General features: G+C 35.5%; 1 long non-coding RNA gene across 1 annotated transcript; it reads right to left on the reverse strand.

Moving 5' to 3' along the window:
• Positions 1–3,712: 3,712 nt before the first annotated feature.
• Positions 3,713–6,422, reverse strand: LOC145955725 (uncharacterized). The gene is made up of 2 exons (XR_014432392.1): positions 5,281–6,422; positions 3,713–3,899 (listed from the first exon to the last, which is right to left on the reverse strand). It is a non-coding gene; the product is annotated as an uncharacterized LOC145955725 (long non-coding RNA).
• Between the last annotated feature and the right edge of the window lie 203 nt (positions 6,423–6,625).

Consider the following 6,625-nt stretch of genomic DNA (forward strand, 5'->3'; position numbering starts at 1 on the left):
ATACCCTTGAAAGCTTAGGGTAGCCATGGGAACCCTTCTCTCTTTACTCACATTGTGGCAAGTGAAGAGTTGTTCAACCTTCATCTCCCAATCCAAGTAATCATCCACATTATCTTTTCCATGAAAGGGAGGAAGGTCAACTCTAGGTTCTCTTAGAGATGTTGTTTCATGCCTAAGCCTATGTTTCCTAGGGGGTCTTTGAAAGTAGCCATCATCATGGTGACTACTATAAAACCCTTCACTTGAAGATGAGTGAGTGTGTGAATGGTAGCTTTTGGGCCTTGAGTGCTCTTCAAAATTTTTGCCTCTAGGAGGCTTAGAAGGACCTTCACCATCATGTCTTTTGGGCCTAGAAGGCCTATGGTCCTCATCGACCTTGGGTTTACTAGAATCACCCCCCACCACAAGTTTGCTCAACAACTCTCTAATGGTTTCATTGTTTTTTCATTTTCTATTTCTTTTTTTTCTAATATACTCCCTATGTTCCCTAAGTTCATCTTTAGTACTCCTATGAATTCTAGGAGTATGATGACCATGCACACTACTATCATGAGAATGATCACTCATTTTTGCAAGAGAAAGGTTTTCACAAATTTTTAAAAGATTTTGCAAATTGAGTGATAAAGGTTTTCACACAGATTTTTTCTTTTTGGTGCAAGACTAGGTATTTGGCGGTCTAAGTATACAAGTTGCACTATCAAGGGAGGTGAGCTACATGGAGCCACTTAATAACCAAGCCTTTTCAAGTGAAAATTACTAAACCCCCTTATACTTGTCTCACAAATCAATTTTTCACAAGCAAGTCAAATATTTGTGTGTGTGTGCATGAAACCCCTAGTAGGCAAGGAAGCCTTCTAAATGAAATTTGGAATTATACAAGTAAAGGAAAACAAGTAACGCATATACTAGTCGAATTTTCCTAGGGTGGAAGCCCAAGTGACACTTAGAATCCCTTGGACCACTTCCACAAGTACTAAACGTCCTATGAAAGCAATAAACTAGACGAATCCTAGTGGAAGCCCAAATGACACTTGAAGCCTTTTGGGGACACTTCCACAAGTGCTAAATGGTTTTAAGAATCTTTATTTAGAACTATTTAGGAAGTGGTGGGAATTAAGCAAAAAATTTTCCCAAAAAACCACTCCTAAATGTGAGTTTGACTAAACAAAGAAAGCAAGAAATTAACCCAAGGGTTGGGTTAAAGATTTACAAGAAAATAATGGAATAAAATTCAAGGAATTGAAAAAAAAATTCAACAAAAATTGGTGACCGGATTTAGTGACAACTTTTGTGACCACTTTAGAGACCAATTTGAAGACTTGTAGGTGTTTTCAGCAAATCCGTCGCTAATTCTAGTCTCCAAAGTGCAATTTTCCCTTGTTGGAACAGTAGTCTCAAATTCCGTCGCTAAACTGGTCGCTAGTTCTGTCTTTATTGCAACCAGAATCAGTTTTTGTGAAAATCTGTCTCTAATTCCGCTTCTAAGTCCGTCTCTACATCTGCCACCTAAAACAAAATTTTTCTTGGCTGCAAAATGAGAAAAAAAGTGAGCCTTTCCAATGTGTATATCTCAAGGATTTTATTACCTCAATCTTCCTCAAGTGGTGGCCTCTTTGAGATGAACCCAATATGTCTCAATTATCCTTCCTTTCCAAGTGTGATGGCTTGAAAAAGGATTATCCTCACCAAGGCTCAACAACAATCAAGAGAATGTGGAGTCCAATAAAATCAAAACTAAAAATGCACAATTAGAAGAAGCTAAACTCAAATAGAAATTATTGTGAAAAAACTCAAAGAGAGCCAAGAAAGACACAAAACAACAATTAAAGGCTATTTTAAACACAAGAACTCAATGGAATAGTCTTAGGAATGGCTCTAGAATGGATTAAAAAAATTCAAACCAAAATTTTGCTATTATTTTGAGTATTTAGAAGTATTTTTCTAGCTACTAGACAGCAAGCAAAACTCAAGAAAATTTACACAAAATTTTCAAGGCCAAGTGCTCTTAAAACTTCATTGTTTCTCACTTTTCTTTTTCTAGCTTTTGCTTTTGTTTTCTTTTCTTTTTCTTGTCTTCTTGACTCTTTATTTTCTTTTTCTTTTTAATACTCAATGTGAGCACTTAAAAACAGAGTCCAAACAATTACAAAGAGGTTTCCAAGTGGTGGAGAAAAGAAGAGCAAGGAGTGTAAGTGTACTAGTCAAAAAAAAGTCAATCACAAATGTTACTAGTTTTGGTTCTAGTTTTTTATTTTTTTTTGTACACTTTGATTTTCGTTTTTAATACAGTTCTTACTCTGTTTTGTTTTTCAAAACAAGCACAAAAAGACACAAGGAATTGCTGGCCTAAAATTGCTAAGAAACAAATAGCAATTGATGTTCGCAAAAATTGACTCTAGAACATGTTAGAACTAATAACATGCATTGAAATTATTTAATGAGCACAACTAAGATTTCATATATGTCCAGCCAGCAATAAAACCATACAAAACATAGGTTAATGAATATATTCAAAAATAAAAAGGCACACAAAGGATTTAATGACAAGAAAAGCAACTACACATGACTCTAAGACAAAAATAGGAGATTAAGAAATGAAAAATGCTTGTATTCTTGTTTCTTTTTAGGAGTTTCTTTTTGACCAAAAATATCAGGAGTCCAATGGAACATAAAATAAGTCCTTAAACATTAAAAGGCACATACAAACAATACCTAAAGGCATACACAAAGATTGATTCACAAGAAGTAGTGCATGAACCAAAAACAAGCAAGACAATGTGAGTTATTCTATAGATTTATTAATGTGACACAAGAACAACTCAAGGCACCGAAACATAAGACAATAAAGGGAAATACATGTAGGAACAATTTAGACACAATATTACATGTTTTGATCAAACCAAACAAGACAAGAAAGCTCAAGAACGAATTTACCAAGGAGACCTAGCTCTTGATACCAAATGATGGAAGACTTGCTTTGGAACCGGATTGATGTTGATTCCTCTCAAGCTTCTGCCTAGATCCTTGGCTCCTTTATTCTTCTCAAGCTTCTCCAAGGCTTCCAATGGAGGAGAAGCCTTGGAATCACCACGGTTTGGTGAAGAACACCCTTCAAGAGGCACCACTCCTTGGAAGAAAGATAAGCCCATTCAATCCTCACCACACTCTTCTATGAAAAGGATAAGAGGATTGGATGAATATCAAAAAGGTTAGAGACTTTTGGAAGAGAGAATTTTCGTGCAAATTCTGATCTCACTCAACAATATCATCAAAAGTGATTACAAAGGTAAGAAAAAGGTTTATATAGGGTGGGGGAAACTTATGCTACAAGCTAGGCTAACTATGGTTCAAGAGAACCATGGTTAGCTTGGCTTGACCATCCTAGATGGTTTAGGAGGCTTGTGGAGCAAGCTTCTAACAAATAAGCTTGGGAAGCAAGCTAAGTTAGAATCTTGTAGCATAAGTTTCCTAAGTGTACAAGCAAGTAAGCAATTTCAGCCAAAGGAAGGCAAGCTAGGCAACCCACTTGTTTTTCCATATTTAATCCAATCCAAAAACTTGGAGTTGGTTTAGTTAGGTTCACCATATAATGATGAGACCTAGATAAATCAATTCTTTGGAAAATGTAACGACCCACCCTAGGCCGTCACATCAAAACCAACTAAAATAAAATGATATATAATATAGAAAATAGAGCAAAAGCCAGCTACGCTAGAGTGTAAAAATTTGTCTTCATAATATCAAACATAATTATATCAGAGTCAGTCTTAGTAAAATTATACAGTAATCCCATAATAACATCATATAAGACACCCTAGGTGCTGGTCAAGCTCTAAACCTAGCTACTTCTCAAAGCAGCTACCAAAGACTTCTTGCTATCCCAAAGCCTCACACCTGATCTGCTCCCCCACAAAGTGAGATCATCACAGTCCAAACCACATGGAAACATAAAGGTTAGCACGTATAAAAACCAACCATAGTACAATAAAATGAAATATCATTAAACTAGATATTCATCAACAATACATATCCCTACCAAGGAAATGAACATTAAAATAGTTATTTCCATGCCAAATATAAACCAATCCAGAATCTAAGGTATACACATCCATACCAATGTATACATATTTAATAAAGAAATCCATAACCAATGTATACAATCCATACCATATGTATACATATTCCACATCCAAAAACAAAGTCACACCACTGTATAATCCATGATGTAACCAACACATCCAAACCAAATGTTGACCTCAACACCATCCAAACCAAGTGTTGATACGGTGAAACATGTCAGCAACCCATGTCCCACGCCTAACCTCTCATGGAAAATATACAGTTGGATTTACGTCGTCACGTAACCCTGGTGGAGCCACCTCATCCATCGGTATGACTCGGCCCAGACCCATACCGGTAGCAAATAGAATACTTAGAGGAGTACTTCAGAATTCACCTAACATCTGAAGTGGTTTATTATATAATCCTTGGAAAAGTTCCTTATTGGAATCCTCACCATGGGATTCACAAATTTTATAGTTTTCCAAAGATTATATCCTGATCTCACCAAGAGATCTTCCATACCATAACCTTACTCCTCTGAGTTCTATTAGCTTTTCCAAACCACATGCACATAGCATATTTCATAATTACATACAACTTTTCCATAACCATGCCAAATCATTCACTAGAACAATCATATCTAGAGTTCTAGACCTCCTTTTTGGGTGATTCCAATGCCATTAGAAAGCTAACATCTAAGGCTACAACTTTCATGACAAAATCAAAATAATCATGAAAAGTACTATTCATGTGAATAGTAATAGTACTATGCACATGAACAGTAATTTCTGAAATCAATTCGTGACTGAATAGTAAACTCAAATTGAATGAATAGTAAATTCAAATTGAATGAATAGTAAATTGAATGAATAGTAAATTATGCAATCAGACGGAATTCATATGAATAGTACTATTCATGTGAATAGTAACTTTCACGACAGAAAACTTGAAAATCATCAAAATTCCTTCCAATTCATGAATCCAATCCAAATTACACGAAATTGAACCATTATAAAGCATAAACAATATCCAGAAACAACATTTTAAGCAATAAAATCAAGTTTTAACCATTAATTCATGCAAATCATGAAGAAATCATGAAAACCCTATCAAACCCCTTTTTCCTCAATCCATCCTTAATCAAGCTTAAATCATGAAATTAATATGATATTTCAAACCCATACATACTAGATTAAGTCTTATAAGTACTACCCTTACCTCAGAAACTTCAGAAATGCAAGATTTGGACAAACCCCCAAATTCCCAATTCAAACTTCAATCTCAATTTTCAAGGCTTTAGAGGCCAAATCTCCTGAAACTCCAGTTGTGAAGATTGATCCTGGCTTGATAAGCTTCCCAAATATGTCCTCAGCTTCCCTCCGGACCAGAGCCTTTCTCTCTCTACTTTCTCTCTCTAAAAACTGTCTCTGTCTGACAAATGAAATCCTCCGGTCCTAAGTCCCTATATATAGCCATTTTTCAAAATTTCCAAATTTCACCCTTAGCACCTATTCACCTCAAATATCCTATTCCTTGAAGTATTTCAACTCCCTAAGCTCTGAAACAACCTCAAATTCACTCAGAAAGACCAGATTTATCTTATGTTCCTATCCTTCGATCTCCTACCCATCTTATTCCTTTCCATGCAATACTCACAACTCACCACCATATGAAATGCAACATGTGTCGACACACAAACAAATATCACTTTCAGATATAGATGCTTGGAATAATGAGTTTCATGCCATAATACTTCACTTAACCAAGATGAGGAGGAAGGTGATCAGTCTTCTTCCCTCTTAATACTGGTTCAGTATAATGGTGTACAATGCATCATTCACCAAATTCATGCACACACATGCCTATACAAACTATCAAAACATCAACCTCTCATCTCATACTATAAAATCACTATCATGCTTAAATAACTAATCAAAATCACATTAACATACAAAATGCATAGAAGTAAGTACATTCCAAATCCACATAAATAACATATACATACATACATATATACTAAATAACTTAGTATTTTCCATGGTGTTACAGAAAATATGGAGCAAAATAAGCCCAATATGTAAAATTTGGCCTAGGCTCAATTCTGGCCCAATTACTAGTTGCACCTACACACCTTGCTATTTTTCACCCCACTTTTACTACTGAAAAATAAAAAAATGAATAACCATTAATACAAGGTCAAATGGAGTAAAAGTATCCAAGTAACATACCCTAAATTCATAGAGGATAACCTAAAATAAAAGAAAGAAAGTGCCTCACAAATACAAAGGCAAGATACACCTATACAAGCAACTACTATGTACAAGTATCATACAATGTATATACAATGGAGTCTAAGGGACTAATAAGAGGAATCATACTCAATGCTCATGAAGAGCAAAGGTCCAAACAACACCTCCTCTGTAGAAGCCTCCTCCAGCCTCCTAACCATGGACCTAGTTAAAGGTCCAATGGCATTCAAGCATGTATCCTCCTTGGATGGCCCTCCATCACTAGAGTGTTTCCATGAGTTATGAAATCCATGGATATTGTTTGTGAGCATGGA

Source organism: Cajanus cajan, chromosome 3, assembly GCF_000230855.2.
Source record: "Cajanus cajan strain Asha chromosome 3, NIPB_CcT2T_4, whole genome shotgun sequence".
Classification (NCBI taxonomy): domain Eukaryota; kingdom Viridiplantae; phylum Streptophyta; class Magnoliopsida; order Fabales; family Fabaceae; genus Cajanus; species Cajanus cajan.